This window comes from Carlito syrichta, unplaced genomic scaffold (genome assembly GCF_000164805.1).
Source record: "Carlito syrichta isolate Samal-C Ts95f unplaced genomic scaffold, Tarsius_syrichta-2.0.1 Scaffold169078, whole genome shotgun sequence".
NCBI classification, from domain to species: Eukaryota; Metazoa; Chordata; class Mammalia; order Primates; family Tarsiidae; genus Carlito; species Carlito syrichta.
Window position 1 is genome coordinate 262,262 of NW_007113174.1, and position 9,064 is coordinate 271,325.

Below are 9,064 nucleotides of genomic sequence, written 5' to 3' on the forward strand. Positions count from 1 at the left end.
GCTCAGGCAATCCACTCACCTCAGCCTCCCAAAGGCGCAGGATTACAGGCTGAGCCACCGAGCCCGGCTTGTCTTTTTTTTTTAAATGGCATAAAAACTATAGAATAATGTAAAAGCTAGACACATTTTATATTCTGGGAAAACCTTCTTGAACTGCACATAAGCCCTCTGTTATTCTTACTACCTTGCTTTTCAGGTTCTTTTTTCTTTATACTTGAAATAATGCTTGTAAATGACTTTTGTCCCAAGAAATTTGAGATTTCCTAAGATGAAGTCATGTTGTAGTCCATTTGTGCTGCTATAACAAAATACCTGAGACTGGGCAGTTTATAAAGAACACACATCTGTTTGTCACAGTTTTGGAGGCTGGGAAGTTCAAGATCAAGGTACTGCAGGTTCAGTGTGTGGTGAGTGTCTGTTCCTCATAGATGGCACCGTCTGTGTGTCCTCGTATGGTGAAAGAGCAGAGGAGTAGAAGTACAAAGGGCCTAAACTGCTTTTTTCCAGTCCTTTATAAGGTCACTTCCCAAAAGGTCCTGCCTCTTAATACCTACTGTAATTGGGATTAAATTTCAATACATGAATTTTGGAGGACATTCAGACCGTAGCAAATAGTCCCTGACAGTCATTTTTGATCTGTCTCTTTTACATTCTACCCATATTATGTGGATTTGGGCAACTGTGACCCACTGGTCACCTAACCCACTGGTCATTTGAGAGCTGGTAGATGATACCGCAACCATGTTTTACATGTTAACAAACTGTCCCTCAATTATAATGTGTGTATAAATAAATAAATATATATCTGTTAGAGTTTTGTTTTTTATTTTATTGTTTTAGTTCTTCAGCCTCCCATATCACTCTGTCACTGTATATTTTAAAAATTTATATATATATTTTTGAATCAGGGTCTCACTCTGTCAACCAGGCTGGAGTGCAGTGGCACACTCACGGCTCACTGTAGCCTTGAACTTCTGGGTTCGAGTGATCCTCCTGCCTCAGCCTCAAGAGTAACTGGGACTACAGGTGCGCACCACCATGCCTGGCTAATTCTTTTGATTTTTTTGTAGAGACGGGGTCTGGCTATGTTGCCAAGGCTGGTCTCAAACTCCTGGCCTCAAGCAATACTTCTCCCTTGGAGTCCCCAAATGCTTGGATTATTGGCATGAGTCACTGCACCTGGTCTAATTCATATTCCTATTAAATTGCTCAGTAGTATGAAATGTTTTTAGAGAGCTTTCTTCTGATCTTTCAGTTTTTCTTATCTGTCTTTAGTATATTATCTTCTTCTCTTCCTTTCTCTCTGCCTTTTTATTTTTTCCTTTTAGTGCATTTGTGGATTTGTCAGGGCATTCTCTTGATCTCGCTCAAGCTTAGCCCAGGCCAACTCTGCCTGGGCCAGTTTACTTTTTTCTTGGTGCTGATGAGTTTTTCTTTCCTTATCTCCCACCCAGTCAGAGATGAGTTTGTTTTTCTTCCTGACATACTGTTTTGAGGGCTGGATATTTTCAAGTGTCTCTGCTTGTCACTTATCTGTGGGGGCAGTGGGGAAGGGATGGGAAGGTAGACGGGTTATCTGTGTCTATGGTAGCCTTACTGGAGGATCTGGCCTCAATTCTCTTTTCTGCAGTTTTGTTAAATGCCTTGAATTACTATTCATACTATCTTGTTGGTCTGTGACCTGTTAGTTTGTAAAGTAAGGGAGATGCTCTCAGCCTGAATTTTCTCTGTAAGGATTTCCTCATCAGGTTTCCTTGAGTCAGCTCCATTTGTTCCTTCTCTTGTTTGCATTTCACCAGAGGGTATTTCCATTTTCCACTCCCCACTTTTCTTCTGGCTCTCATAGTGATGTGTGAGGCTTCATGTGGCAGTTCCTCCTTTAGCCTGTCTTCTGCTTCTCATACTCATCATAATGTTACTTAGTGTAATACCTATGTGACACAGCTGAATTTCTACCCTGAACTACCACTGCTTATCTTTAAGAAACAGAAGTTCCCCTCTTGACCAAACCAGCTAAACTAGTAGGACGCAAGATGGCAGTCCACTTGACCTCTGAAGAACCTCTAACCTTGCTATAATATGCTTTTCATACTAAATAACATACCTCTCAGCAACCATGACAGGAAATGTTAGACAAAAAAAGGAGAGAAAAAGGGTACGATTCAAATTCTGCGAAATCTCCACCCATTTCCAGAAAAGTCATGAATATTCTTCCCCTTGCTTTTAATGTCCAACCCCTTTATTAAATAGACCCTATATTTTAACCCCTCACTTTCCACCTGGAGAGAGGTTGATTTGTGAACTGTGTCCCTGCTTCTCCATTTTATGGTCATAAAGTTAAAGCCTGGCCTCCCTGACCTTCATTTTTGGTTTTGTATATTGGCTTTGCTACACTGGAGAGGAAAGAACCTCATTTTTGGGTCAAAGGTGACTTTGTCAGTAACAATAATTGCTGGAGATATGTAGACTAACTATTATTTTTATGGTTTATGGCCATTCCTGCTCTCTTTTTATAGAAAAATATCAAAATGATATTTGTTTTTTCCTTGTCTAACTGGAGGATAATGGTGAAGGTAGAGCTTTTGGTATTATGGGCATTTTCACTTCTCCAGGTTGTCTCCTTCTGGATTTGTCTTCCTCTAAATTGTAATTGTAGAGTTTTAGTGAGATTTTCAGACTTTTGTTTATTCACAGCCTCACTATTCCTCTTCCTTGTGTGGCATGTAGAGTTAACAGCTTCACAAAATGCACCAGATCTAGCCCTGAAGATTCTTGGAAACGTCTGCTTTACAGTTACCATTTTTCAAAGATTATGGTATGAAGCTATGTCCTTTCATTGATTTCATGCTGTTGCTGTATGTTTCCTAATTTTTATCATTTATTTATTTATTTATTTGTTTAATCCACAAAGTTATATTTTTGAAAGGGGATCTTTAGAAATTAATCCTAATGCTGGATTTGAAAAATGAATATTCATCATAAAAATTCTTGTGGATTAAACAGTTCAGTTGTTTGGATGATTTCTGGTAGACTCCTGGATAGGCAGCCTTTTATTTTATTTTTATTATATGAGCTATTTATTTAGTACAGATTAATTTCATTGTAGTTAATGTGAGTATCTTTTTTCCAGATTGTTCTTGGCTTTTAAATTGTGTGAGTGTTTTAACGTGGTCAAATCATTCCTTTCCTGTACACTTCATTCTATTTCTTCTAAGCTTAGAAACTTTTCTCACATGCAGAGTTTTGCTATTTCTGTTTTCAGGAGTTTGATTTTCTAGCAGGAATTTTTATATTTACTTATAGAGAAGATTATGTGAACAGAGAGCTAATGTTTATTATTAATGTTGTGTGTGCCATTGCATTTAACCCTGTGAGATAATCACCATTTTTCAGACTGGGACACCAAAACTCAGAGAAACTCTAAATCATACCAGATATAGTGGAGACTGAGTTTAGAGATACCTGATTCCAAAGCCCATGTTTTTCCTAATACATTATCTCTTGCTTAATTGCCTTGCTAGTAAGAGATAGGGACTATGTATTTTGACAGATGAAGGAGAGGGATGCTTTTCTGTAAGTTTATGAGAGCAGAGTTAGTGTCTTTTGTTCACCACTGTGTGTCTAAGGTCTTGCCGAGTCTGTGGTACATAGTGGGTACTAAGTAAGTGTTGCATGAATGAACCAAAATAACCATGTAGTTGGGCAGGGCTATTTTTCAGAACAAATGTTAGCTTAGTGCCATTATTCTAACTAACTTCTAAGTTTTGCTTTTTTCTTTAATAAACGTGTTAAGCATCTATTACAGTGTGTGGGTTATGGTAATCACTGTCGCCTCTTGTGGTAAAGCTGGGGTGTATACTCAGTATGCCAGTGATGCAGCATTTATGTAAGTCAAATTTACCAGTAGAAATAACAAGTTTTCTCTACTTGCAACTGTGTTTCTATAGATTATTTAATCTCTTGTTATTAATATCTTTCAGCCGTAAAATGTGATATTCAGAATGAATGTGATAATGGTTACAAATCAAAGTGTCTTAGTGTTTAAATTTTATTTAAATTCTTTAATATTTAGTGTAAAAGACATTTCTCTTTAACACTTTAGTCTTTCTTCTCTCTCTGCCCTGAGAAAGTTCATTTCCCTTTAACTCTTTCACTTATTCTACTTTGATTTTTTTCTCAGTTATATGGAACTTCAGAAAAGTAGAATTTTTATCAAAGAAAGTTTAATGGCAGTGTATGGACATAATATGGGTATGGTATAGATTAAGAGGTCTGACAGCACAGTAGTCCCACGTTTGTGACTGAGGTGTAAAGAAAATACTATACTATATAAAAGGTTCAGTATGTTTGGACTATAATTGTCAGTAAAAGAAGTGGGCAGAATTTTACCAATAATATATATGAGTATAGTGGAATATTTTTAAAATCATAAAATGACTTCTATAAGCTTGTATGGGATTATATTGTCACATAAATAAAAATTCATGAATTCTTTGGAATAAGAGGCCTGCCAAAGAAAATAATGAACTCAGGGATAAGTCAGTTGCCTTTTGCCACATCTTTTTTATTTAAAAAAAAAAATTTAAAATTATCTCCCCCCTCTGAGATTTTTCCACATCTTGAAGCAACCCTAGATAGACCCTCAGCTTTCAAATAACTTCTAATTGTCTAAACTAGAGCCTTTTTCTTATCTGCCAAGAAAATGTATTAGTGGCCACATGTGGTTGCTGAGAGGCTGTGCTTCCCAAAGCTGTCTGGTTTCTTTGATTGCTATCCAGAGAGTGAACTGATATGCTCAGCTGGGGTGAATGAACAGCCAGAACACAGCCGCACTTTTTTGTGTGGGGGCGTTAGTGCTAATAAAAGATTAACGCTGTTTTCCTCACAGGGAATCAATGGATAATGTTTTGATAGCCCTTGTCTCATCAGTGAACCATATGGCCTCCATTTTCTTATACATATGGTTGAAATGTTAGAGAATAATGTTAGAGAAGAATCTCTGTGGTGAACTGGCTCCTGTTCCTTGCCTAGGCTTTAAAGTGTAGGTGTTTTATAATATTGGAGAACTTCCCTCGTTTGTTTTTAAGATTCTTTATGGATCCACAGTGAGAAGTTGGAAGATCAAGGGGATAATAGGATTGACTCTCATCCTGTGCTGGGGTTTCTCATATATATGGCATTCGTTTATAAAATCTCTGGTCCAAGACCCATAAAACAATGTTACTTTCAAATAGCGTCTTCCTGTGTGTTATGTTGTATAAAACTCTTAGTTCCTGGGGGAAGGTTAAAAAGAGAGTTCCCTGTAGTCTGCAGATTCATTTTTTTACCTGGTCATTTAAAGTTGTTAACTTTTTCTAAAAGGTGAATTCTGATTCCTGGTATACATACGTCATAGAAATTTGGTTAAATACCTCCTAGCCTGTGATTGCTAAGAGGGGGAAACACTAAAAAGAATGTTTGAAGTTTCTTGGTGTTGTTGGAAAAAAATAATAATTTCTTTCATGGTGGCCGAATGCCAAGACTGGAAAAGCTTTAAGGTAATGCCTGTGGTCAGCACTGCTTTGACAAGAGGATGATTAAATGTGCTAGTCTTGATAGGATTTGACAACCATATTTGATCCATATATATGTTTCATCATGATCCCTGTTTTAAACAGTATAATAACTAAGCTATTAGATATTCTACTCAATTGAGCAGGAAAATGGTTACCATAAACTACTTTATTCAAATGACACTGTAATATAAAGGGTTCTAACGATTTCAAAAATTCATCTACAAAACACATCACCGTGAGAAATGAATACTCTTCCCCTCCTCCCAGTCTTTGTTGAATTAAATTTATTCAGTAATCCTTTTCCATTCTTCATGGAAACTTGTTTAGAGAGTTAAATTCTAAATACAAGATAGAGATATATGCTAATGCTTAATATGAAAAGCAAATGCTTGTGTTGACTACTACCATGTCAAAGGTATTGTAAAAAAGTATATTAGAACTTTGAGTACAGGTTATACTGGGTATATCAAATTTAAGGAGATCATCTTTTTTGATGGACTTTTGAGTGGTTTCCAATTTTTAGCTAATATGAATAAAGGTATTATGAATACCTTTATATAATTCTTTATGTGGACAATACAAAAATAAGAGTGTCATAACAAAATGTAGAATGATTTTGTTAAAATTATGCTGTTAAAAATTTATCAATACTTTTTGTCATAAAAATTTTAAGACACCTAAGAATATTGAGACTAGAGTTCTAATATTAGTAGGTATGCTTTATATGAAAGAATGATATTGTATGTGATACCTCTTAAATTTTAAAGATACAAAATTATTGCCTTCAGTATTGCACATAATTCCGTATTGCACATAATTTAAGTTACTTCTGGCTAAATTAGAATATTAGAAATGCTTAAGCTTGACATATCAGAGTAAGTCCACCTATATTATATTAATATTTAAACTGTATTTCTACCTCAGTTAAAAATGTACTGAATTTTAAAACTAAATTTCTTGCACTGAAATTTGTGAATAAGAACCTTTTAAATCAGCATTTCTAGATCTTTGCTAAAATAAGATAGTGCTACTTAATGTAGAAACAATAACTGAAATGTAATCCTAAATCTAATTTGGAAAGTTATATTCATGATTTTAGGTGACTGTGGACATAAAATGTGTAAGTGGAAAATTAAGATTTCATATGGCTTTTTGCAGCTGGTTGATTAAGTACTGTACAGTTCATTGTCCTAAAGATGAAATTTGTGCAAGGTTTTAGAAAGCAGAATTTGTATATTACAAGTGCTTGTTTCCAAGGTGGTACACGAACTGGTTTTAACAATCTATCATCTTTCATTTACCAAAGGAAATATGTAAAAAAGAAAAGGAAAATGTTCAGCAGGAACAAAATGTTGAGATGATGAAAGGCTACAAGGAAAGAAAAAAGACTTTAGAAGGGCTACTAAAAAAGAAACTAGCTTTTTTTCCTCAACAATCTGTCTGAATTAATTTTGCTTTCATTATATATCTAGCCTGGAGGCAAAGTATGTTGAGTATTACAACAAAGAGAGTGTTATAAGGAGGGCTGTTTTTTTTTCAATAATAAAGTATAACATATGTGTAAACCATGCAACCTTGTAACAGGAAACTTTATAATAAGGGAGGACTGTGCTTAGCTTTTCCACAATTTTGGAAGAATGAATTTTATTAGGTGTTAGACAAAGAAATTATCAACTGACTTTTATGCTGTAAGGTTGAAAGATTTGTTATGACCATTTCTAGACTTTAGCAGTGGTTTTAATGTGGACCCTGATATATTAGGAACAGTGCCTAGCACTATTAATGTGTCTACTGTTACTAGTTCTCTTAAGGAATATGATGTTTAACTTTTGCCTTTCAATGAAAGATTATTCAAAATTCTGTTATTCTGTGGTTTTCTCAGCAGTATCAGGCTATTCTTGAATTGATCAACACATAATATAATTTGGGAACCCAATCAATGGTTCTTTTCTTTTTGAAAGATGGTGACAAATTCTTCTGAAACTTGGGAAATTGGCTACATCACTCATTCTTATTCTTTTTTTGCTTCTCCTGTCCAACTTCCTAAAAACCATATTGTTTTGATGTCGATATGTAGAATAGATTATCTGTTGAGAAATCAATGTGTGTGAATTATATTGGAATAAATGTAAGCTTGACAAACGATATGGGTTAGTAGGCATTGGGCCCAATGGGTTATTTAGTTAATGAGGACACTAAAATTAGGGACCTCTAATATGCCCGAAACATATTTCCTATAAATTTTCCCCAGTTTTGAGATTAACTGGCAATAGCTATGTTTTTCTGGCTTTTAAAGGCTAATATATCATGGTAGTGTTTTAGGATTTATATATGGCTTATTATAGAATAGTTGAGCTCTTTGTATTTATCACATAGTTATTGAAGTGAGCTGAAAGTGTAGAAGTCAGTCTTCTACTTTTTGACTTTTCAGCAAACCTTTTTTTTTTTAAAAAAAAATACATATATATTATACCTATTCACTCTCTTCTCCTTCTCTTACTTAAAAATGGTCACACATCACACACATTATTTACAATTTTAAATGAAGGTAGGAAAATTTAAAAACAATTCAATTCATTGCAGGACTGTGAGAAAATTAAGGATGAAGTTCCTAGGAGACGAGCTCTTAGAAGGAGAGGAATATTAGAAGTATATTAGCAAGATAGAGTATATTTTTGTACTTTTTTTTTTTTTGAGTTGGAGTCTCACTCTATCAGCCAGACTGGAGTGCAGTGGCTGCTCCCGGCCACTGCAGCCTCAACCTCCTGGGCTCCGGCGATCCTTCCTCCTCAGCCTTCCAAGTAGCTGGAACTACAGGCACGTGCTACCATGCCCGGCTCATTTTTGATTTATTGTAGAGATCAGGTCTTGTCAAGTTGCCCAGGCGGGTCTCGAACCCACGGGCTCAGGCAATCCACTCACCTTAGCCTCCTGCGATCCACTCACCTCAGCCTCCCAAAGCACGGGATTGCAGGCTGAGCCACTGAGCTCGGCATATTTTTGTACTTTAAGAAATAAACCATTTTAAACCTGCAAGAGTCCAGAAATATTCAAAATAACTTTTAACCAAGTGCAGTTACTTTGATAAAAGTAAAAAGTCAAATAGTACAGACAAGCTTATGAAGGCATCAACCTCCCCACTTTCCTTTCTATTTGCCAGTATGAGTCATTGCTGCCTTATTATTTTTATTTTGATGTTCAACTCCTTATCTCTAAATGCAGTAATATGATTATACCACTATTTTTAGGTTCATCCTATTTAGATTTTGATGTACCACAGTGATAAAAGTTTTGATTACTGATACTTCCTTTCTCTTGTCCTTCTTCCAGTTATATTGCAATTCTCATTTTGTTGCCAGTCACTTCTGCATTTTCCAACAGGATACTTAAATTTCTATTTCTTGTTCCACCAACTTTCAACCCCTTGATTCCACTTTTTTTTTTTTTTTTGAGTTGGAGTCTCACTCTGTCGCCCAGACTGGAGTGCAGTGGCCGCTTCCGGCCACTGG

General features: G+C 35.6%; 1 protein-coding gene across 15 annotated transcripts in view; it reads left to right on the forward strand.

Moving 5' to 3' along the window:
- BBS9 (Bardet-Biedl syndrome 9) overlaps positions 1–9,064 on the forward strand; it is a 468,999-nt gene that overhangs the window by 46,492 nt on the left and 413,443 nt on the right. The gene's annotated exons all lie outside the window — the stretch shown is intronic.